The 25,704-nt window shown below is 39.2% G+C and overlaps 1 protein-coding gene across 8 annotated transcripts in view; it reads right to left on the bottom strand.

The window, feature by feature from the left end:
- Nucleotides 1-25,704, bottom strand: part of pcbp3 (poly(rC) binding protein 3) — an 86,645-nt gene that overhangs the window by 52,649 nt on the left and 8,292 nt on the right. For 7 of the 8 annotated variants that reach the window (XM_085136567.1, XM_085136570.1, XM_085136569.1 and 4 more), the window contains exons 2-4: nucleotides 1,838-1,899; nucleotides 1,615-1,681; nucleotides 266-371 (exon numbers count right to left, since the gene is read on the bottom strand). The gene's annotated coding sequence lies outside the window, so the exon portion shown is untranslated. Of the gene's footprint in view, nucleotides 1-226; nucleotides 372-1,614; nucleotides 1,682-1,837; nucleotides 1,900-25,704 lie in introns of all 8 variants that reach the window. The other variant, XM_085136563.1, reaches the window with a different exon arrangement.

Genomic DNA, 25,704 nt, shown 5'->3' on the forward strand with positions numbered 1-25,704 from the left:
CTAATCTGCTCTTTTCACATATTTTTATAATTACATACTTTAAATTGGTAGCTCACTTCAAATCACGTTTGTTATTGCATTGCAGTATAGATTATCAATAAATGAGCAGATTTTCTTGATAAAACCTGGGCTTCTACACTGGATCAATTCCTTTTGAAGCAAACTAAGCTGCTCCCAACACAGACTTTCAATCAGAATAGACAAGCCCATCAGTCAAGTTACTCACAGTGTGTGCAAGAAATAACAATGAGAAGGTGTGTCTGACCAAAGAGGGATCCCAAAAGTCTCCAAGGCTTTTTCTTCCAGGTCATGTGACCTGTGGCTATCAGCCTTTCAGCAGAATCGGGTGACTGGACGTCTGGCTGATGGACCTAAAGAGATCGTATGAGAGTGTGGCCATGTTTAAATTATTGAGTGTTGGCTGAATCATGAGGCTTTTACTAGTTTAAGATTTTATAAACTTGTCGGAACATGCAAATTAGATATAGACTCATAAATATAGATCATTTATTTAACAGTTTTCCTGCAGCTACTGTTCACACTGATTTTGTAGGGTAATTTTTGTGGTGCTTAATTTTGATCATATAGTTGTTAGTAGTCTCTTCCTTTAAGAATAAAAGTCTGCTAATAATTGGTCTGTAAGGGGCAATTGATGAATACAGCCACAAGGTGGTGCCTTGTTCCTCTGCTGCACACTCACCCATCTGCAAATATCAGATGCAAATATCAGCAATCAATGGTTGTCTGATGGTCTTACTTACTAAGTTTATCATCTGTAATCCGCAAAAAAAGATATTGTTTATTAGGTCTACAATAATCCAACGAGATACGTTTCCCCTTCCTTCTTCCTGCTTTTTTAAAAATCATTAGTTGTATTAACAACTGATGATTTTATGTCAGTGCCTATCAATTTGTAATCAGCAGTGGGGATTTTCATTTGAAAATGTATATTTGCCCAGCTGTGCTACTATCATATTTTTTATTGTGCTGTCACTGTCACAAATATAACTTCTGCTAAGTGTGTGAGATCGATCCTCTTTCTAACACCAGTCAACACATCTCAGAGAGAATAGAAGCTCTCCAGCCTGGAAATAAAAGTTGTCAGACACTTTCAAATGCATACCTACACTTTTCTCGTACTGAGGCGTAATCATCTTTGACAATGTATTGCTTATGGCTGCATGGCTGGATGTGTGAAAGACACGTTTGAGTTCTCATAGTGGCCTCTGTAAATCTGTGGCTAAGGCTAATGTGACCTCCATAACCAGGGTCCTTGCTCAGGGAGGTCCTTTCAGCCATGTAAGCATGATTGGTGCCCACATAATTAAAGACATTTCTATGTGTTACTTTACAGTTAGTTGAATAAGCAAACATTTATTTTATGCTCGAGTAAATTAAGTTTCAAAATTGAGCTTGTGGAGGAAGGCCGAAAACTCTTTGTGGACTTTTTTTTCCCCCCAAAGCAAAGGTTACTCCTTTGGTTTTCCAAAAATGCAAGTCAGGTACAAAGAGGAGAAAAGTGATTCATTAGGAGGGGATTGTGATTGAGGCCGTGGAAAGGATGCGAATTTGCTCTGTGTGTTTAGATAAATCAAATTTGGTACAAGCACTTACTTTGCTGCGCCTGGTCAGCAGAAGCTTATTTAGATCAAATTAAGCGTGGCAGCTGGGTTAAGTGGATCTGTGGAAGAAAGAAAAATACTGCTGTAAGGGTGATGTGTAATATCTAAAAGCACATCGTTCACTCCATGATGATTTCTATGTTATCAAACTGCATGAACTGCAAGCTTTAAAGGGTTTCAACTTTAAAAATGAAAATGTGCTTAATGTTTCTTACATTGTGCGGTTGAGATGTTCACAGACAGCACTCCGAGAGAGGAGAGGACCCGAGTGGAATCCCTGGGGGGGAAAAAAGGATTCATTTATTAATTGCAGTATCAGTGTGTCTTGGGTTTTGTACGATAACAGCTCCCTGTGTCACCATCTGCCCACATCCCACTTAGCAGAGTGGGCACATGGGCTCATTCAGGCGCAGCCACACCCAGCTGAACGACACACACATACACACACACTCACACACTCACACACACACAGGGCAAAGGAGCTCCTGCATTGATGGCTAAGCCTTTTCTCTTTAGAAGGGAGTCACCGCCCTCTGCTGGCGCTCCATGTGCCATACACCACCCATTTTAAAGATATTTAGAACAATAGAAAAGGAGCCATAAAGAGGACAATTCGATAATTGTTTCCATAATTGATTGTTATGTAATGCATATTACACACACACACATTGTACAGTCAAAATGCACATTTGTAACCTTAGATTAAAAAATTAGTTAAATGTTAAATTAATTAAATTTGATAATTAATTACGTTTTATTAATCTAAAAGGTTCTAGCCATTTGAATATTTATATTCTTGGACTTTGGTCTGTGACTCATGCAAAGCTACCGTAGTATCTGGTGATTTGCGATCTTCATTTGCCTTATAATGATGCTAGAGATACACCAATCCAGCCATTTCCATTTCTGAGCTGATATAGACACAGGGGTTAAGGGATCTGCTGACGCATAGTACTGATCCTGTACCAGTGCTAAATTAATAAGCTGTAATGTACACTGCGAGGACGAGACTCGCATATAATATCACATCCAGTTTTTTGAATCAGGATCTGACAGAAATCTGATCCAAATATTGGACTGGTACATCTCTACTTGATGCAGCCCCTCATTTTATTGACTGTCTGAAATGTCCCCCTATAAGTCCACCCTAAGCTTTAAGTCGATGTTCCTCTTGTTGGTTGTCTCTCATTTAAAAAAAAAAGAAAAGGAAAAAAACAAAAAAAATTGAACGATTGTAAATGCAAGTGGGTTAAACGTCAGTGCTGACACCCATAGCGGTATGGCTGACATGGCTATATTAGGGATATCGCCTGAACATGACATCACACAGATCCAAGGCTGGAAAGAAGCTGTTTGAAATGGAGCGTTTATAGCAGTCTCTGATATAAACCACAGAAGAACCTGAACTTTATTATAGATTATCCCACAGAGGTGCAGGTGAAAATGCAAATGTCTTAAACAGTCTTTCAGATTGAACCCCTGAACAACAGAGCAGGTAACGTCAATTTGCTTAATACTGTAAGAATAACATGCCATAGGAGACAATGTTAGGCACCCAGATTAAGTATTAAGTTAACATATGCAAGTCCATTAAAATTTTAATAGTTTTTAATAGCTATATTTAATGTATGCTACGCTTGCATGTATATGTGAGCAAAAGATAGAAAGGGTGCAAAAGAGAGTACAAAATCTTACAATATACAGCGAATACACACTCACTCACACTCACGTACACACACACACTAATCTCATCCTCAGAAGCGGGATGGCGATCTGATCTTCCATTAGCTTTAGCTCTGCACTTAGGGGTGGGTGAGGGGTGCTGAGGTCCCCAGAGGTGAAACTCTATTAGCACGCAGCATGAAAGTCAATGAAAAGGACCCCAGTGTGCTCCAGTCCCCCGAGAATATTAATGTTTAATGATATCTAAAAAGGCTAATTCCCCCACCTCTCGCTTGCGCTCTTATCCTCTCATTAAATATCCTCACAATATCATCACCTCCTCAGATTAGAGCACTGACCCTGTCTACTGAAGGACTCACCCTTCACTGATGGTAAATGCATCCTTCTCTCATACACACACATGACATGAATGAAATTAATGTGCCGTTTAAGATGTGTTTAAGGGGAGACCATATGAAATATGGAGGTGTTAAAAAAGTGACTCATATGCTGGAAAAGCAGTGAGTGTTTAAATCAAAAGAGTAGGAAGGAAACTACATCTTGTGTCTCAGCGCTATCTGTGACGCGTGTTATGTGAAACCATCAAGCTTTTTGCATAATTTGTTAATTGTTTGTTTAATAAAATCCCCATTAGCTGTGTCTTAAAGCAAAGTTGTTGTTCATGTGGTACATATGTATAAATACTATTACTAAATACTGAATAGCTGAGCTCAGAGAGCTGTTAAACAAGGTGACCCAACGTAGTCAGCGACCGAGTGAATTGTTTCAGACTATTTTGGGTTACAACTTTGAGATTAGGCCAGGTTATATGAAGTATTTGTAACAAGAAAGTTGTGAATAAAAAGTGTAAAATTCACAGTGGATCTCTGTTCAGTCCCCTGATGTTTCATCTGCTCTTCTAGGAATAACTGAAAGAAGAAAGAAAGTACTTACTAATTTTGTGATTCAATTAAAAGCTAATTTACTTTTAGACTAATTGTTTAGTTTAAAAGTAAGTTCACTCAGAGCATGGCTACTGTTAACGGAGTGCTGTCTGTTAAGTGTTAACTACTGTTAACACTGAGGCAGCAGCATCTGTCTATGTTTGTAGGTTAACAGCCACTTAGCTGTAGTGAATGTGTTTTGTAGTGAATGGTCTTGTTGAATGTTTATATGTCAGTTCATTCAGACACAGCCTGAATGCTGATTTTCATTTCCTAGTCAAAACACTGCTGGAGCCAGCTGGTTTTACTTCAAACTTTTCTCAGCTAATACATATATAGGGTGAGGTAAGGGGAGCTATTGGATTGTGACGGATAGCTACTGAACCAGTGTGTAGTAGTCATAATAATAATAATACTTATTACTTGTGGAATAAACCAGTAAGTATTTCTAATGCCATAACATTATATTTTAGCAGCATTATCCTTTGTAATCAATAACTAAACAATTACTTGAATGCTGGCAATCACATATTACCTGATAATGCTGTGCCAGGCCTATAATACAGCTGTTTACACTTCTGATAATCTGTCAGGCACTACGGCAGTCAGTCCAGTTGTCAGTAAGTGATGCTCAAAAGCTGCATTGAGATTAAAAGGGTTGTGGTGGCTTTTGAAAACCTTGCCAGTACTTGGCCTTAAACAATTCCTCACTTGGCTAGTTGCCTTGTCTGCTGCATTTTAAATGGACCACGAGTATAAAACGTTCTTCTAAGGTCATGTGCTGTACAGTATGAATGTGAACAGTGTGCAGTAAGTAGAACTTAAAAAAACTAAAGTTCACATTAAAGCACCAGCATGTCAAACCAAAACTTGGCCAAACATTAGCCCTGCCAGGGTACATTAACTGCCCTTGATCCAGACCACTGGTGTTGAGCCCCGCCACTTTAATGAGAATTTTAAGCTATGCCAAATAGCTTAACCCTCCAAAACTGACATATGTAATTTTCAGATGTCAATTTTGAGCTAGCTAGACTACAGCTATGTCTGATTTTGTTCAGCCTTATGATTCTCTTCTTGCTTGATTGTAACACTTTGAAGAACAGCCACACTGATCACTTGATTGTAGTTAAAAGACCATTTTAGCCCTGAAAGATGCCCTGGTTAGCATTTGCACCTGGACATGTTGTCACACTTAACAAGTGGATAGATGCTTTTAACTTTAAACATATATCATCCAGCAGAATGTCAACAAATGAAATGAAAACATTTCAAATTACATCAGTGTTGTAATGATTATATCGCCTTTTAAGTGATGTTTGGGCGTATAAAAATTATGCTAAAGAAACAAATATAAATTTCAATGATGACAAATAATATTTTAACTGAGGAAAATTCCATGTGACTCTGAATGCTGAAAAATGAGCATATTACCATAAGCTTGTTTAAATTGCTACGGCACCACAACAAATCAAGGCCTTTAAAAACACAGATGGCTCTCTTGCACACATGCGCACACAGCAGATCAACCCCAAATGCACCAGCGAGCAGGAACTCACACCAATACATTCCCAAGGACACACACAAATGCACAGTGCAAGCAGGCAAAAAGTCAGAGGAAATGCTTATGCCTACAAACACACTCAGGAGAGGCTGCACAGCACTTAAGTGGTCACTTTTACACACAAAGGCCAATCACAGGAGCTTAGCTGGCCCCATCAAGCTTTTTAGTAAATGCTGCCGCACTGAAATTGCTTGTTTAGTTAACCCTGTATGCTATGGAGAGAAATGAAGCCCCATCACTCCGGTCTGAATCGTGGCAAATGCCTAGCTTTGAAGTCATTGTGTGTGAGATGACTAGGCCTTGTCATTTGTGAGGAGGGATTAGTCATGCTATTTTTATTGGAGAGTGTGCATCAGCTTTCTTGAGTGCTGCGTTTTAAGGATTTTTGCTTCTGAGGTGTTTTCGCCCGTCACTGACACTCTGTGAGCAACACACACGGAAACATTTTTACATTGTTGTGAATTTCCATTATGACTTCACAGAGAATTAAAGTTTGCTGAACTTTGATGTGCACTTGCTGCGTCACTGGCCTACATAATACCACTTTTAAAACGAAATCTTTAGTTATAAAAGTGATATTATCCATACCTCACATGTTGTATGTTATTTATTAAAGCCAATGATATGCTCTGGATGAAATCTATCACTTTGCAGCTGCACTAAATTCTGATATAGCTGACTTATAAAAATAGCTTTGTTCACATTGACAAGTCTAAAGTTCTTTATAAACTATAAGCTATAAATTATGAACTATATAAGCTATATATACCTTTTTAGAGCATAGAGGATTTTAGAGCATAGACGTGCTATGCTCTAAACATTCAGATACACTCATATACTTTTTTTTACTTGAACACTTAGACTTGCTCAAGTAGAATAGAAGGGAACCAGTCAATTTACAGATTAAGCCAGCTGTGCAGTGTCATCTATAGAATTGCACCCAGAAATGCTCTCTCTCTCTCTCTGTGTGTCAACACTGAGCTATTATAGACAATAGTGATCTGGTGCTTCACATCATTGCCAGTTGACTGACCCACACCAAGTGGGCATGTTAGGAAGTCAGAGATGACATGAAGACTGAAAAGCAGGTTAGAAACTCTACATGTTAACTCGCACTCACTTTCAAGCTGCTGTTTTTCCACTGCTTAAATTTTATGACAGTGGCTTTGCTATGATTTTTGTTAAGCCCGGCTCATTCAGGACACAACAAAGAAAGGAAATTCACACAGCAGCTACTAAGAAAAGGTACTACTACTACTAATACTAATACTAATAATACTAATAATAATAAAAAAAAGAACTACAAACCAAATAGCTGCCAGCGCAAAACTGCAACAGTATCCAACTGATACAAATGACAGCCAGTTTGGGGCCTTTGTGAAAGAGAGGGAAAGCTTTCTTGGTAAGAAATCGGCTTATGTGCCCAAGCAGGAGGAATACTTTAGTTTCTCCTGAGGTTTGAGAAGCTGTAGATTAGGATGATGCAAAGGCAAGCCCAGCTGCCACTAATGACATAAGATATATGGTTCTAACATTATTTCAATGAGCACTCAGATGTTAGAGGTTATGGTCTTAACTTCAGTTTCAAATGTGGACATAAAGTGAAATACCAGAGAACATATATCAATGTAAGTAGACCTGACTTGAGCTAGCAAAATAAATGGGTACAGTGAAGGAGCTGAAGCTAGATGGCCAGTTAATTGACCACTAATGGCTTCGTAGTCACAAATGGATGGAAAATATGAATAAATAATGCTAATAGGGGTTTGCCGTTAGCATACCTAGATGCCCAATCAAAATAAGGCCTGTAAATGGGAAGCACTGGAGACATTGGACTAAAACATTTTATTTATTGGGACAATTTATAAATTTCAATTTTTGTCCAAAAGTAACATTTAAGCAAAGCACTTTTTAAAGTCCTCAGTCCGAGAGTATGGATCCTCGAATATTGCTAGTTATCATGAATAAGACTCTTATCTGTGTTCTTGGATTTCTACTTGACTGCGCAGAGCTTCCACATCCCATTGATGGATTTGTTAGTGTGACCTCCATTTAAACGGAGGCATCGTTTTCATTTTGTTATAAATATCCATTCTCTCACACTGCCACGGTGTGATTATGAGCCTGTGCTGCACCTGCACGTGGGCAAGGCCGTGTTTTTGTCTTGTGGATTATACGCCTGCATGAGTTGTAGGGAAGGGGCAAAAAGCAATTGGTGAGACTTCGACTGGAGATGGAATTGCCAGTTGTATATCTTAAGGCTGGACATATTTATGTCCGGAGTGGCTCGCCTTTCTGCCTGCTCATCACACAAACTGTCTGGTAGTGAACCGTGTGGTGTTTCTGCTGGTTTCATGTGCAGTGTTGATAAGACGAGACCCACTGCATGCGCATACTGTTTACTGTATGCGATTACACATTTATTTCCATTTGCATAATGTTTGTGTTTGATGTAAATTACAAATCCCCTAAATTCTAATGTAAGGTGGGAGAAGTTATTTCCCATCATTTATTTACTAAATATTAAGTTTACATGTTTTACTGTGATGATAGAAGTATTGCCAGAATTGGTGAACATGAACTATAACCTTTATTTTGTGATTTAAAAATAGATGCATAGTTTATACAATCTAACTATAGATGGTGTAAAAGATGGAAGTAGCCACTGTGAAGTCCTGTTGTGTCCTGAGACCTTGAGGTGAGAAGTTTGATGATTTCTTGGTGTTTTAAATTAGATGTGACAAGACTCAACAAGATTCATGTCTGAGAGTCAAACTGTTAGAAGTGATTAGCAAAGGAGCATTCTCTGATTAATCCTCCTTACTGAAAATTATGTTTTATTCATTGTGATGTAAAATGAGAGTGTGGCTATAAAATCATCAGGAATGTGATCACTGAAGCCAGGACAGAGGACTGTGTTCCATTAAACTTCAACAGGACTGGAAGTCTTTTAGCAACCACAGGCATTGCCCCCTGGTGGCTATTAAAAATAATAGGTAATAAAGGTTTAAACCCTAAAGCATTTGCTTTACTTTTCCAACTTTAGAAGCTATGTTTGTACTGTCTGTGATTCTAACAAACACATTGAACAATGGTTACTGAGCTCATTTAGGCCAATTCCATTTTTAGATTGGAGAGAAAACGGTGCACAAAACCAGTATAAACATTCTACTTGCTATCTCAAATGGTTATTCAGTTAAATGGAGAATGGTCCCACTGAAATCCCGCTAATCAGTCTAAAATAAGTGCAAATTAGGAAAACAACAACCGCTGGACAACAAGAATCAGAGGCAAACTAAGAAAGACAAACAAAATAAAGAATAGTGCACTTAGTCGAAAAAAGGCTATTTTCAATATGAGGCAAAAAATATTAACCTGGAGAAAGAGCAAACATGATCAATTCTGTCTTTGAAAAGATACAACACATGAAAACTTGCTACACAGTTTTCAGAATTAGCATTTTTACGTGTTAATACAGTTGCATCGTGCGTATGAAAATTTCAGTAAGGATGTTTTTTTGTTCTAAAGTATTAAAAAAAAGATTTAATTGTGTGAGAGCGTATCAGACCGTGAGGCCAACACATGGAACTGCACCTCACCTCACAAAAAAAGTTTTTATTAACTTCTTTTCATCTTTCCACAAAACGACAGTATTCACTGACATACGACTTGAATTAAAATCATATTTTAAAAAAAGGATACAAAAAGGGAAGTTTGTGACAAAACCATATTGGTCCTAGAAAAGCACAGCTCCTTCTAACTATTCTGTCACAATAGTGGCTTTGCTACAATAACCCAAATCCTTCAGTCACCCAGGTACGGTGTAACCCAGCAGTTCCACCTCTGTTGAAAAATGGCCAGTTTCAGTTGCAGACTTGTCGTCATTCGCTCCATTGTGTTAGACCTTTTTCAGTCTCTGTACCCACTGAGTTATGGATGGTGGTTCTGTTTTTTTCTAGTTTACAGTTATCATTTTCTTAGCAATCAGTAAAAGTGTCAGTAGACTGTGCCTTTGGTCTGAACTGTATGTCTCTGTTGGTGTAGCTCCCAAAAAAAGATCAGTGGCTCTAATGGAGAATTCACTGGTAAGATTTGATCAGTTTCTTCTTTGACCCATATCCAAAATCCTTGGATTACTGGGCAGTCCCAAAGATATGTGAGTGCTCCTGTTTTTCCACATTTTCTCCAACATAGATCCCTGTTGGGTTCTTTCACATATGAAGAGATTATGAGAGATTTTTAGTTTCCAGTTTTTAGTTAGCTTTCAATTCCTTTATGGCAAACTGTACACGACTTCTCCCGCGCTTTATCAGCAGTTATAATATTTACTTTAAATTCCCATTTTTTTCCTTAATATTTGCAATGTTCTGCATGTTTTCATTTGTAAGCCTTTTATATATAAATGAGAAATATTTTTTTAATTGGGTATTTTTCAACTATATTAATAAAGTAATCTTCTATACTGTTTATAATTTTATAAGCCTCACTTTTTAATATCTGTCTCACATCCTGTCCTATTATATATTATATTTGTTTTATTCCATAAATTTGCTGCAGTTCTTTCTGATTACTGATTATTACTGATTATTTCTGTTTTTTTTTTTTTTATTATATTTTATTATATTTTCTCCTACTGTATCATGCTGCTGAGTGACTGCTGCTCGTCAAACACATTTCATTGCAATGTTGACCCTGTGCTAACTTGCATATGACAAATAAAACTGAAAACTGAAAACTGAACTACTGTGTGTGCAGCAAAACAGAATCTTGATATATATAAAAGGGGAAGCCTGACCCTGAGATGTGAAAATGTGACTTGAGCGTCCACTTAATGAAGTCAAACTGCATAAAGGACAAATGCAGAGAGCAAACTGAGGCCTGTCAGGATAATTTTATGGGCTGTTACGTTACTGTCTGATGAATTACGTTTCACAGCGGTTATTTGAATCAGTTCATCCTGTGTGACATCTGCATGAATGAGCACTGAGACATGGAGCTGGGAATACTCTTGGCACATTTCTAAAAATGTTTTTGTTTGTTTTCTTCTGACACTTCCCTTGTCACTTTTGAAGACTAAGTTAAAAGGCATTTACCCACATATTTGTGCAGTGTGAAAGGTTTTTATCATGTGGAACAAATCACTGATTGTTTCATTTCCGATTTAAGCTTAGGACTGATGTGATGGAAGTATCTCCCTACAAAATGAAGGGGTCTCTTATCTGCAACGCATTTTGTGTACAATGTCTGCCATAATTGTCTGTATGCAGATTAGTTATACACAGCTCCACCCACCTCTACAGGTAAATTCACAACCTGTGTGAGTGAATTTTGAGCACACTGATAGTTATATACGCGTGTATATAACTGCCCATGTGAAAAATGCTGCCATTTTTGTGTCAAAACAAGTAAAAAGTCTATGTTCTGAACAGCCATGTTTTAATCTGACAATATGCAGAAATTGAAAAGTTAATGTTTTCAAACATTACGCCCTGTTTTAAAAGTGAGTGTAGTGCCTCCAGCCAGCAGTTGGTGGTCACCCACAGATTGTTTCTTTTTTTTTTTTTGCAAGCTGCATAGAGGAATTGGGTCTTATCTGCTGCGACATGCAACTTGTTCAATAAATAAGTCTTGCCATCAATTAGTTCCTTGATCAGCAGTGAGTCAGGACCTGCTAGGTCAGTTTTATGAGTATTCCTTTGATTTACAGCCACGTCTGTTTTCTGCCTGACAGGATAGGTACCCTGCAAGCATCAGATCAAGTACCCTTGATCAGATTCTGCCACTGGTGTTTATTAATCTCTTGCCATCTGTTTCTGAAAGCTGATATTAGAACAGATAATTGTTGCTCATCCATCCAAGAAACTTTCATTTGAAAGTATATGGCTCAAGCAAGATAGCTTTACTCATTTCCACTGAAGACTTAAACCCAATTTAATGTAAATCTTTTAAAGACATCAATATTTTTCTTCCTTTTTATCACTCTAATTATAGTTGAGCTTATTCCTCTGTGCTTTAGGAGTAATGTATTTCCCTGAGTAGAGGATATGAGCCTTATTAATCCTGCACACATCTTCAGGAGGAAAGCTAACTACCTCTTTGCTCCACTTATGTCCAGCTCAAGTATTCATATCTTTCCTTCAAATATTTCTAATGAAAGAGAAATTACAGTCTATAATTAGCCCTTTTAAGCTGTACAATGTATTCCACTCATCCTGGCGTTTGACGTATCAAAGAAAAAAAGTTAGGTCTTATGGCTCTATTATGTTGGGGGGTGTCTGAACAAGGTTTGGTCCAGTTGTTCCCCTTTAGGTCCAGCATAGTCGTGTAGTACATGCAGATTTGTAGACTGATGTCTTTGTGTTGGGGGTGTCTGTTGTGACCAGGGGGCAGTATCAGAATAAAATTGAATAAATGAAAATATGCACTGTTCTTGAAACACACCAATTTTTCTCTGTTTCTCCTTTAATATACCCCCTGCTATGGAAAAGACAAAAAGGCAACTTATTTATTATTTATTTCTTCACCTTTACTACAGTTAAGACTGATTGACATTGTAGCTCTTCACCATGAGCGTAGACAGAGATTTTGCCAAAACAAACCACAGAGACACCAGAAAAAATGAGACATTTAAAATACCTCCATCCAGGTAAACATGTATATATTTAAAGAAACTAACAAAGGCTAAGCTTAACCAGCTACAAGCCACCAGCCCCAGCATGAGCGTTGGTATGAACACGGGTTCAAAGCAGTTTCAAGGAAAATTATGGAATTCATTAAAAAAGAGAAAACCCAATTTATGTTTTTTGGAAACCAAAAGAAAAACATCAAAGTAGAAATATGTGTTGACATGTATATTTAGAAAGAGTAAATGAAATAAAATTTCTTGGGGTGATGATCATTGACCACAAGCTCTGTTGGAAGCCACACATTACTTATGTTCGGGGGAAATTGGCACGGGGCATTGCCGTCCTGGGGAAAGCAAAGCATATGTTGGATCAGAAAGCACTGCACATTTTATACTGTGCTTTACTACTGCCATATATGAGCTACTGTGTAGAGGTCTGGGGAAACACATACAAAAGTAACACACAAACAATAACTGTAATACAGAAAAGGGCCATTAGATTAATAAATAATGTGGGGTACAGGGACCATACAAATGCACTCTTTGTCAAAATGCAAGCTATTAAATTTCAAGACTTGGTGAAGCTTAAAACAGCACAAATAATGTATAAAGTAAGAAATAAATTGCTTCCAAAAGAAATCTGTAAATTGTTCATAGAAAGAGAAGGTGGGTATAACTTAAGAGGGAAATGGAATTTAAAAATACAAAGTGCTAGAACAACTTTAAGAACGATGTCTATCTCAATTGCAGGAGTTAAATTATGGAGCAGTCTAACAGAAGAAATAAAAGACAGTAAAAACATTAAACAGTTTAAAGTAAAATATAAAAACCTAATTTTAAATAAGTATAAGAATGAAGAAAACGGGGTTAACCCAGGACGGTAATGTTGCTGGTAATGGTGTTGTGGTTCTTTTTTGGGTTTTTTGTTTTGGTTTGTTTTTTTTCCATAACTTGTGTATCTGCAAATATACACATTCTGTATTTTCTATATGAAAGAAACTATACTGTGGTGGGGTTTGCTAATTTCTTGTTTTTGATTTATGTATGTTTTGTTTTGTTTTGCTTTACTTTTGTTTCATATGTTGTTTGTTTAATTTAAGACTAAAAAAAAAAAAAAATTAAATGAATGGCAGCACGGTGGCACGGTGGTTAGCACTGTTGCCGCACAGCAAGAAGGTCCTGAGTTCAATTCCACCATCAGGCTGGGGTCTTTCTGTGTGGAGTTTGCATGTTCTCCCCATGTTTGCGTGGGTTCCCTCCGGGTACTCCGGCTTCCTCCCACCGTCCAAAGACATGCATTTTGTGGGGATAGGTTAATTGGATAATCCAAATTGCCACTAGGTGTGAATGTGAGTGCGAATGGTTGTCTGTCCCTGTGTGTTGGCCCTGCGACAGACTGGCGACCTGTCCAGGGTGTACCCCGCCTCTCGCCCTATGACAGCTGGGATAGGCTCCAGCGCCCCCCGCGACCCTGAAAAGGATAAGCGGAAGCGAATGGATGGATGGATGGATGGATGGAAATTAAATGAATGAGAGGTAAAACTTGAGGGGGTAGGGACAAATAAGTAAATACTTCTGCCTACTCCTTTTCAAACAAATAATGGAATGATATTTTGTAATGATTGTGAAGGCTCATGTTTGAAATGTTTGAAATAAAAATGAACTGAACTAATAATGTTTAATAGTTTGTTTTATTATGGATATAAAAATTACAATATAGTTGCCATCAATTATAGTTCACAGAAAGAACTGTTGTCTCTTATTGTCCTGTCCTGTTCCAACTTTATAACCAGTGAGCTTTCCCCTAGATTGTGCAGTCTCCCCTGGACAAAAAGCTGTTGCCTTTTTGGAGCACTGCCCACAAGTGCATCTCCATAGCCTTTAGACTGCCTAAAGTCTCACAGTACCTCTCTCTGCATAGTCAAAGACCTACAGAAACAAATACAAATGAGGGGCCACGTCTCACATTAGTCATGGAGAGTCTGTAGTTTATCAGAGTGACCTTAATCCTTTGATAAAATGGTCTCTTCCAGCATGAGCCACCATCCTTAGGGCACTGAAAATGTATCCAGAACTTCACTCAACCGAACACCTGCGAGAGATTTTGGACTCCTGCGGGAATAACCTTTGGAAGAACTGTGTCCATCCCTTCAGCATAGTTCCAAAGATGAGGCTTTTTGAAGGTGGTGTGGTGGCACTTGGTGTCACAACACCTTACTAAGATGTGTTATACAGATTTTCCTTTAATTTGTCACCTGTTTGTACACAAAGACGTAGTCAGCCAAATATGTTTCATGCATCATGAGACACACACCCTTTTTGTGCGTAGAAATTGTGCAGCTGTTTTTTTCCCTTACTAGTACAATTTTTTTGAGCAGATGAAAACTGCCAGCGTTAATAAATCTGATAAATTACCAGTTGCAAACTGTTGACCAGTCACTTTCTCTGACAGGGTGTATTACCTGAGTTTCTCCTTTCCATAAAGATGGATTGCATATGGTGCTTGATTGCTCCCTACGGTGGTAAATTACAGATTTAATAATGCTGAACTAACTGAGCATTCTCAAGTGAATTTTCTCAGTTAGGAGCCACTTACTCAGTTTCTCAGCTGTTCAGTTTCTCCTTTGCTCAAACACAAGCAAATATATAAGCAGATGTACACAAAGGAGCTATTATTTTTGGAATAGAATTACTATCATTACTATAATTGCTTCCTTGAATAATAAATAGAGCCTGACTGACATGTTGTTGTGCTGAATACAGTATGATGTTTACCCCTATGGGTAATGATCAAAGGAATGCCCTATTATGATCCCTCTTCATGAGATGCATACAGTATCATCCTAGCATTGGGAAAAAAAATCTCTAACATGTTATTTTCAGCCTTATTTTACTTAGGTTTTTTTTTCTACAAGGCCTGGTAGTCCATGAAGGGTCAAAGCCACAAGGACATTCAGTTTCTAACTTATATCAGACCTTCGATTTTTGAAAATGTAAAACATTCATACCAGTATTGATCCCATATTTTACTAATTGCATATCAAATTGCACAAGGTGTGCATTCCAACAATCCATATAACAAAAGATTCCATAGTTAAAAGGTAAAACAGCATATAAATCATATAGGCAGATAAAAATGTGTTTACATATTTTAGCCAAAGTATATAAAAAAATGTCTTAATAAGCTGCACTACCTCATTTGAGGTGCCCCTGTATATTTAGCAATTATCATAGGGGATGAAAGTACTCCTGGTGACCCATAAATAAAGACTCAATAAAGTAAAATTGACTTTTGACCCCCTGTGGTGTTCTGACCCTGCAGCTGAGAACCCTGTTGCTAAATGGTCGCTATAATCAGATACAAGTCTATTTGATCCAACCACATTAATGAGGTCACTGGCTAACAAGACCTTTTGATGGCACTTGGAACTCTGAGGGAAACACAAATTAATGGAGCCAGACATCAAATGTAAAAATCATCCAGTCTTATTTCTGTTTGTTGTACCAGTGAGCTGATGTTAAAAGTTTGGATGTGCAGATTTGCAGTGATTAAAATACTGTAGTCGCCCTATTTGTGGTCTTGGGAGATTTCAATATGTGACTGCCCCTGTGCTTATACACATCTCAATATCCTTTGCAGCCTAGTGTAGACCAATTCTGTACTGCTGAAAGAGGCAGTCATGTGTGTGCTAATAATAAGTGTTTATATCTGGAATAAAAACAATATTATTTATATTGTACCACTGAGATCTAAGTTTTAGAATCCTTTGATATCGGTGCAAATGCTAAATGCTAAGTTCAATCAAATGCACATTAGGGATAAAAAACAAAACGGGACAAATCTAAAGTTGTGTAAGGCCTTACGTCTTACAAAATAAGACGTAAGGCAACAAAAAGCAACAATACTGTCAACTTAATAAATGACAAGCAATTTTTTTTAAAACAACAAACACACATACATAATTGCAATAATTTGAGAAAATGTTGCACAGGGATATCAAATTGTCTTAAAATCACAGTTTAAAAAAAAAAGTGAGCCAGACAGGTCATTTGAAAACCGAGGGATCCTAATGTCAAACCATAGCTACCTTAGATTTAAGCCCACACTTTGAAACAGACTGGAGTGCCTTGGAGGATTTAAAGCATCAAATGTTTCACATATGGTCCATGTTTCTACCATGTCATTTAGGACAAGCGCCAGAAGAGCTTTAAACTGATCAGCAAAACCAACAACACACCTCAAGGCTGCATTTTGAACTAGCATTTCATTTATTCCAGAAAGTTAGAAATGGCACATCAGTTCAATTCTGGTCATTAATCTTATTAAAATGAAAGACTGGACAACCTTTCTAAGGTCAGGTTCAAAGTTTAGTGCTAGATCTAATTCTGTCGGTGTGTATGAATAAAACAAGACAATTTCGAATTTCAAGGTATTAGGTTAAAGAAAATTTTGTTATATCCAACTGTCAGCATCATTAAGACAAGCAGTAAAGCCTTTAGGGTTGTGTATATGTCCTCTTTATATTATGGGTGTGCTATCTGTGCAAGCAAGGCAGGCACTGCTTGCCCAGTAAAGTCTAAACATACACATCAATCCCAACATATCAAACGCAAATCAATCTCTCTCCTTGCATTTCCAAATGATGGTATCTCCATTAAAGGAACTCATATTGTTCGTTTTCATCAATCTTGTAAATTAGTGACATGTGACATCTATAATTGATGCAATTTTCATGTACATGGGCCCTCCTGTGTCCCACTCACAAGCATTTTTTTTAGCTGTGCAACATGATTAAACCTGTGAAAAGCCTTCAGAAAGAGAGAGAAAATTTGGGTCATGAATGACAGCACGAAGGAGTATAGAAAGGTGCAAGATGCAGGAGACTGCACAAAAAAGACAAGCAGCACAAAATCATGAAATGGTGTGTTTGGCTCATTGGTGTGTTAAACAGGCACTGACTGTGCTTGTCTTTCCGTTTGTGTGTCAGGGGAATATCCTGTGTTGTTAAGCAGCATTTGACATCCTCACACCTCCATCACAGAGCCTTCCCTTAATATCGAGATGGCACCAAAGCTCTTTGATGTCCCAGTATGTAACCACTTAATCCCAAAGAGGGAGGGAGGAAATTTTATGTTTCTGAACTTGTACACACAAAAACAAGTCGTTTTATTGTGGTAGCTTGGGATTTCACACTGATAATTTTAAAAAGTTTACAGAGAAATTACAGAGCGTGTGCTTGTCATTGCATGGGGTATCAATGACGTCACACAGCTCCGTTTTACAGGACGACAAAAGCAAATTAGCCAGTGATCAAGTTTTGTTAAATCTGGGCGCACGGAGATCACACCCTGCTGTTTAAATAATCTGCTTCCGCTTTGGATTTCCCTGCAGGGAAGAAGACTGTAGCTCCACTCATATCAAGCTGTGCAAAATTTAAAAAGAACATCAAGAGGATGTTCTTATAGTTTTTGTGCCAGATTTGGCATCACAATGTCAACCGACAGAGAGGTAAATGTAGTAGAAGAGCTGTGTCTGTTAGTTAAATAGAAGCTGACTGAAGCGTTAAGACAATGAACGACAAGTCTCCCTTATTGCTGCTGTTATTATGTGCCGTGCTGAAACAGATGCCGTGTGTCTCAAAGAGCATTGTGAAATGTCATGTCTCTTCTGTCATGAGGTGACATAGCAAACGGGAGATTAGAGGATGAGATAGTGAGCATAGAAGAAAGCAAAGAGAACAAGGCAGGAGAGAGGGAGCGCTGGTTCAGTGTATGAGTAGTTGCAGTTTCAGTATTCCATTGAATGAATAATAGAGGAAGAAGGGAGGGTTAAGAGCATTTCCTCTTAATGTGGAAAGAAGGGAAAGCATCTACACTAAGGTATGCATGTTTGTTAGGTTTTGCAGGAGTTACTGCACACTTTAAAGCATTATTTCAGAGCAACAAAGCATTCAAATGTCAACCCTGATCGTACATGATCGAATTCTTAAATGTGTCTCCTGGGGGATGTGTGGAATTTTTACTGATTAATGAATTAGGTTGTAAACGTAGAGAGGTGGAAAATCGCGGCCTTGGCTAATAAGATTTGAAGCTTTCCTCTTTCAGACCTACCCCTATTTCATCATTCCTCCTCTTCCCATCAAACCCACTAGCTAAGATGCTGAGCATACGCCAGCGGCAGCAACCCGGAGAACAGTTTTTCAAGCTCCTGAAGTGGTCTTGCCTCTTTTTTTTTTTTTCTTTCTTTCTTTCCCCCCCTCTGCTTAAGCTCACTTGGCTGAGTTCTCGCTGACTTAGCAGCTTCTTCTGCGGATGCTTCTGGAGCTGCACACAAAAGTGTGTATGTGTGTTGAGATATATATATATATATATTTATATAAATAAATAAATAAGAGAACAGCACCACCAAGGCTGGAGATGGAGCAATACTGGAAGAGCATATGGGAGAAGGACGCAACCCATAACGGCAATGCTCAGTGGCTAGTGGATCTGAGGGCAGACCATAGCGACCTCCCTGAACGGTCCAGTAACCATCACAGTGGCAGATATCCAAGAAAGGGTCTCCAGTATGAAGAGTTGGACAGCACCAGGGCCCGACATGGTTCACGCCTACTGGCTAAAGAAGCTGACTGCACTCCACGAGCGTCTGGCAGCACAAATGAACCAGCTGCTAGTTAACGAGGGACACCCAGAATGGCTAACCGAAGGTCGGACGGTCCTGATCCCCCAGGACCCCAAGAAGGGACCAGTACCCTCCAACTACCGACCAATAACCTGCCTCAGTACTACATGGAAGCTCCTGTCAGGCATCATATCGGCTAAGATGAACAGGCACGTGGGTCAATACATGAGCGGGACACAGAAAGGGCACCAGAGGTGCAAAACACCAGCTACTGGTAGACAGAACAGTCAGCCGAGACTGCAAGACCAGACTAACCAACCTGTGCACTGCCTGGATTGATTACAAGAAGGCCTATGACTCAATGCCCCACAGCTGGATACTGGAATGCCTAGAATTGTACAAGATCAATGGGACCCTAAGAGCCTTCATCAGGAACTCAATGGGGATGTGGCGGACAACACTAGAGGCCAACTCCAAGCCCATAGCACAAGTCACCATCAAGTGCGGGATCTACCAAGGAGATGCTCTGTCCCCACTGCTGTTCTGCATAGGCCTGAACCCCCTCAGTGCGATCATTGACAAGACTGGCTACGGATACCGACTACGGAACGGAGCAGTTGTCAGCCACCTCCTGTACATGGATGACATCAAGCTGTATATATATATATATATAATCTGACTCAGTCTGAATATATTACGTCAACAGACTACATGCCGCTGATTGGCCAGTCAGTGTCGTCACTCAATGAGTCATGAGAGCGACTCTTGGACAAAATATTGAATTATCCTGCCTTGTATTAACAGTTCAGGCTGCTGCTGCTGGTGTGTAATTTCATGCATTTATTACTTCCAGGCTGGACTACTGCAATTCATTATTATCAGGATGTCCAAAAAACTCACTGAAAAGCCTTCAGTTAATCCAAAATGCTGCAGCAAGAGTACTGACAGGGACTAGAAAGAGAGAGCATATTTCTCCTGTTTTGGCTTCCCTTCATTGGCTTCCTGTTAAATCCAGAATTGAATTCAAAATCCTGCTCCTCACATACAAGGTCTTAAATAATCAGGCCCCATCTTATCTTAATGACCTTGTAGTACCATATCACCCTATTAGAGCACTTCGCTCTCGCTCTGCAGGCCTACTTGTTGTTCCTAGAGTATTTAAAAGTAGAATGGGAGGGAGAGCCTTCAGTTTTCAGGCCCCTCTTCTGTGGAACCAGCTTCCAGTTTGGATTCAGGAGACAGACACTATCTCTACTTTTAAGATTAGGCTTAAAACCTTCCTTTTTGCTAAAGCATATAGTTAGGGCTGGACCAGGTGACCCTGAATCCTCCCTTAGTTATGCTGCAATAGATGTAGGCTGCCGGGGGATTCCCATGATGCATTGAGTTTTTCCTTTCCAGTCACCTTTCTCACTCACTATGTATTAACAGACCTCTCTGTATTGAATCGTATCTGTTATTAATCTCTGTCTCTCTTCCACAGCATGTCTTTTATCCTGTCTTCCTTCTCTCACCCCAACCGGTCGCAGCAGATGGCCGCCCCTCCCTGAGCCTGGTTCTGCTGGAGGTTTCTTCCTGTTAAAAGGGAGTTTTTCCTTCCCACTGTCGCCAAAGTGCTTGCTCATAGGGGGTCATATGATTGTTGGGCTTTTCTCTGTATCTATGAAGCGCCTTGAGGCGACATTTGTTGTGATTTGGCGCTATATAAATAAAATTGAATTGAAATTGAATTGAATTGTAATGGTGTGTGGGATATTTTCTTGGCACCCTTTTGAGCCCCTTGGAACTAACTGAGTTTAAGAATTATTTTAGCACCATAGACTACCTGAGTTTGTTGCTGACGATGCCTGTCCCTTTAATGGTGCATCCAGGGATTCAGTGGTGAGGTAAAATAAAATAAAACAAAGACATCTATTAAACATATTTGAGTTAAATAATAAGGATGTAGCATATTTTTGTAGGAAACAAGTCTCCGTCATCGGTCATATATTTAGTGTTACATACAGTGAGCTTGGACTATGCACTCAGGCTTCAGACTCCTAAACTCTAAATGCTCGGTGTCCAAGGATTAACTTCTTTCTTTTTCTTGTATGTGTAAGACTTCAAACAGGGAGGATATTTAGTGTGATTTAAACTGTTGTTTATGATCCTGTGTATACTACATCATTACCTGAGAGTGACTTGTTAATAAGACCCCTGCTGTTTATAATTAAGTTTTAAGCAACTAGCTTTTTTTTCTCATTAATTTTTTTTTCATTGCTTTGCCACCTCAGGTTAATGATTCAATGTTAACAGTATGTCGAACACAACACTGTCGAATCCCCCCTCCAGCTCCCTGACCACTTACTGTGAGGAGTGGAGCTTCAGCTGGGTGCAGACAAAGTGCATGCTACAAGATTTCCGTCCACTGAAGCGAGAATTTGCAGAATCAGGGAGTCCAATATTTAGACAGTCTTACTAACTTCCAACAAGTTTGCTTGGAGAAATGCTTCCTTGCTTTAAAAAGCTTTAGATGAAGCATCTCTGGCGATTCCAGTCTACAGTGTAGCAGTCAAGTGCATTCTCAGCATTCACAAATAAATAAGATGGGAAAAGTTGTCTGTCTGAGCCAAGGACGCCAATCTGAATGACAGTCTCCTCTGCGGCAGTCTCCCTTAAAGTGTTATGCTCAAACAAGTACCCAGTTGAGCCCATTTAGTTCATATTTGCCTCTTTAGAAACATGCAAAAACATCTGCCCGCCACTGTCACTATGGGGGAAAATATGAATTGCTTATTTGCTGTGAGAGGGGCTTGAAATGAAAATAGCCACTCAGTCAATGGCTCTCTTATTTTTGTCCTTCAAACTCACACGGTGATAAAATCTTGTGTAACCACTGAACAAATCATGCTGCAGTTTATTTTCTACTCCATCCTAGTTTTGGTTTTAGCTTCCAACAGTTATGAAAACAAGATGTGCAAAGTTTTCATGTCTTGTCTTGTGCTATAAAACAAATGCATCCCATTTTTATACAGTGATGTGCCTTTGCGCCTTGCATAAAACCCAGAGTTACTCAGCACCTAGGCCAGCTGGAGCTGAGATGACTGAAAGACTGTATCTGTAGGGGAGTGTGTGGAAGAATCATTAATGGTTGCCTGCTGCTACTTTTGTCTCTGGATTGCAGAGGGTCACACTAGGAATATACCCAGCATGTGCCTTTGACGTTGCCTTTGCGTTACAATTAGTTCCATCTTTCAAGTCACACCAAGAGTGTGTTAGAAGTGGAGCGTTAATTCTCCACTTGGTCTTTTATTTTGAAATTGGTCTTGATTCTCTGTGCTGTTCTCGTGTCTGACTTCCTGCCTCTTCATCTGCTCTGGGCAGCTTCTGTAAAAAAAAACAAAAAAACACCCCAAACTATTTTGATCAGCTTGAGAGGATGTGTCAGATCCTCATTATTCCTGGGTGGTCCTGGACTGAGCAGTTAGAAGTTGATTTCTATTTCCCATCATTGTCCTCTACCACCTGGGTTTTTCTTTCACCCCCACCCCCCCATCTGCCATCCTGAGGTGGGAGAGGTGTCAAAAATACTCCATAATAAAGGCCAGACTTTATACTCCATCCTTTTTTTCTCATTTATTTATTTTTCTTTCATTAGAATTTTATTTAAAGTTCAGGAAAATATCCTATAAGTTGAGAAACAACAACATAATGAAATTTGTTTAATAATAATCAAGATTACAAATATAAAAAAATAAATAAAATCAAAGATTATTAATGAGCAGCTCTGCTACCCAGGATTTATGCACAGCTCTTGAAGTTGTTTTTTTACACCTGTACAAGTCCACGACATCGGCTGAATCACTGGCCTCCACAGTGTCTGTTCAGGCCTCGGCCTCCAGCTGGGACCAATCTGTTGGTCAGGTGTGGCTCAGCAGTAGCAGCCATGGCCTTGCCAGCAAGCTGAGAGTGCACACAGCACAAATACAGAAAGGAACACTGCTTACACTGCAGTGCAACACACAGGATAAAATCCACACTGTATTCTGGTGGCAATTCATTGTTCTTCAAATGTTTCTTTTTAATCTTGAAGGGCATTTAAATAGAAACAGGAACATTATTCTCTGAGTTGACAGAAATCAGAGTGTTTCCCATCACCGTAACTGAACTGGTGCAGTGATGTGGAAAGTACAATTCATCTACAAAAACAAAACAGAAATGATCAAAGACGTACATTAGACGACTGATCTTTTTTGTGTTTAACTGATGTCTTAACCTCACACTCTGATAATGTGTTAAACCCCACAGGAGAAACACTCGAGCCTGGCTCCTGTTAGCCATTTCCACATAAAAAGTAGTGAGCGGACCCAACATTGGCTGGATTATGTCTAAATAAAGCCTTGCACTGTATGAATCACTGTGTCACTGATCCCCTCTGCTTCCCAGACAACAGGTTTGCCTTCTGCAAGCTGTCACTGGCTTTCCACTCTTTCAACTGAAGAATAAAAGAGAGGAGAAACCGAGACTGTGTGAGGGAGAGAGGGGAGTTGACGTTCATCAGTCGAGTGCCGTGGCTTAGCCTAAGAGGCTTGAATAATCAGTATGTTAAGCTGTCAGGGTGTGCGCTCGCACCTACCACGCGCTTACTAACTCCTGGGTGCTTTTTAATCAAGCAAAAATGCTGAGAGGCAGTGGCGAGTGCCAGGAGCCCAGGCTAAGAGATGAGCTTTAGAATATCTGTTACACTTTCTCCTGACATTACCAGACGTGCATTTTCGCTGTAAGCTGCAGACACGTCTGTTTTTCTCTTCCCTTTTTTCTTTAAAGAGGACACAGTCATTTTCTCCAGTCCTTTACTCCATGTGAGTCATCATATTCAGTGTAGCTGCCTTATAGCGCCATTCATGTGTGCGTTCTACAAATGGCTTTCACATTTACTGTGAATGAAGGCAATCTGTGTAGTTTCCAGTCTATTGTTGTCAGGTTTTTCATGACCTACTGCACTACAGGAGACCCTGGTGCAGAGCGCAGTTACAGCATTGCTCAACTGTGACAGTCTAATTTAGATTATGAACCCAGATGTTATCTACTGCCTTGGCTTGGACAAAATCAAAGGGCAACTGTGGAAAAACTAAAATACACCCTTACTGCCACAGGAAATAAGGGGGTGGGTAGAATGTAGGTGCTGCTTGGGCTTGATTAATTGATCATCAACACGTGTGAGCACCTTCATAAAAGCTCAAGTTTTGGCAATTGTGTGTTAACACAATGTCAAGGTCTTAAAGAAGCAATTGATGCTTCCAGAACAGTTGTAAAGCCATTTCCAAACAATTTGAGGTCCGTCATTCTACAGTGAGAAATGTTATTCACAAGTTGAAAACATTAAAGATGGCAATTTCACCCCAAGATGTGAAATGCTCAGGGAAATTTTAAAAAAGGCTGAGGGCTACATCTCCGACTCATGTTAAATGTTAAACTTAATGACTGTACAATTAGAAACAGACTGAACAAGTATGCCTTGTTTGGAAGGAAGCCTCTCGTCTCTACAAAAGAATATGGCAGCACTGCTTAGGTTTTAGCAGCTGCATCTAAACGATCACAGGACTTTTGGATCAGTATCCTTTGGACAGACAAGAACAAAGTAGAGATGTTTGGCCATAATGCACAGAGGTACATTTGGAAGAAAGCCAAACATAGCATATCAGCTCACAGACCCATCAGGAACATATTCTGTTAAATCTGTTCCTCTTGGGCAGAAAAGCATAACAAATCTGAAGTATGTATACGTTTTCTGCCCACAACATGCTACCTAAGCATTAAAGAAAATTCCTAACATGTCTGCTTGGATTGGAAACCACCTTTCCTCCCAAAGGGCCAATACAAACACAGACTTGTGTTGTGTAATTCAGGAAGTTCAGACACATAATTTCAGCTTTTAGTTGACGTTAGCTTCGATGTCTGAATGCTTTGTTTTTGCGACTCACTGACAGTCCAGTGTGCAGCAACTAATTTAGGCCTGAATGAGCTCTTGAGCTGTGTGACAAACTGTTATTGCATAGCACAAACCATGAAGAATAATAGATTTCTGAGTGCAGCGGTGCTGTTGTTGCAACCCATATGAAAAACCATTTATAAGATCAAGACTTCAGCTGTGCAGAGCAGTGACTAACATACAACTATGTTGGTCACTGTCAAGGTTATTATCGTTAACGAAAACTAACGAAATAAGGAAAACTAGAAGTGAAAAAACATTTTCGTTAATGGAAATAAAAATAAAAACAAAAAAAAGGAAAACTAACTAAAACTGGAATGAGTGTTCACAAAACTAACTAAAATTAACTGAATTTATAGCAAAAATGTGTTTAGTTTTCATTGATGTGTGCGTGTCATACAAGAGTCAAGGGTGAAAATGAAGTTTAGTTTACAGATTTTTTTCTTGCTGTGTCTCATTATGCCAGCAGGTGGCAGCACGTTAGTCGAGTCGTCTGTGTTGCTGCTCCGTCCACGCGCAGAATCATGTCAGGAAAAGTCTGGAGCCAGAGTCCAATTTGGGATTACTTTGAATATGACTGTGTTTTGGATAAAGCAAGTGTCTTGTAGTGGAAACAGACAAATTATGAGGGACGTTTCTAAAGGGAAAAAAATCCCACAAACCTTAAAGTGCACTTGAAAAGCTCGCACAAGAAGGC

Source organism: Neolamprologus multifasciatus, chromosome 16, assembly GCF_963576455.1.
Source record: "Neolamprologus multifasciatus chromosome 16, fNeoMul1.2, whole genome shotgun sequence".
Taxonomy (NCBI): domain Eukaryota; kingdom Metazoa; phylum Chordata; class Actinopteri; order Cichliformes; family Cichlidae; genus Neolamprologus; species Neolamprologus multifasciatus.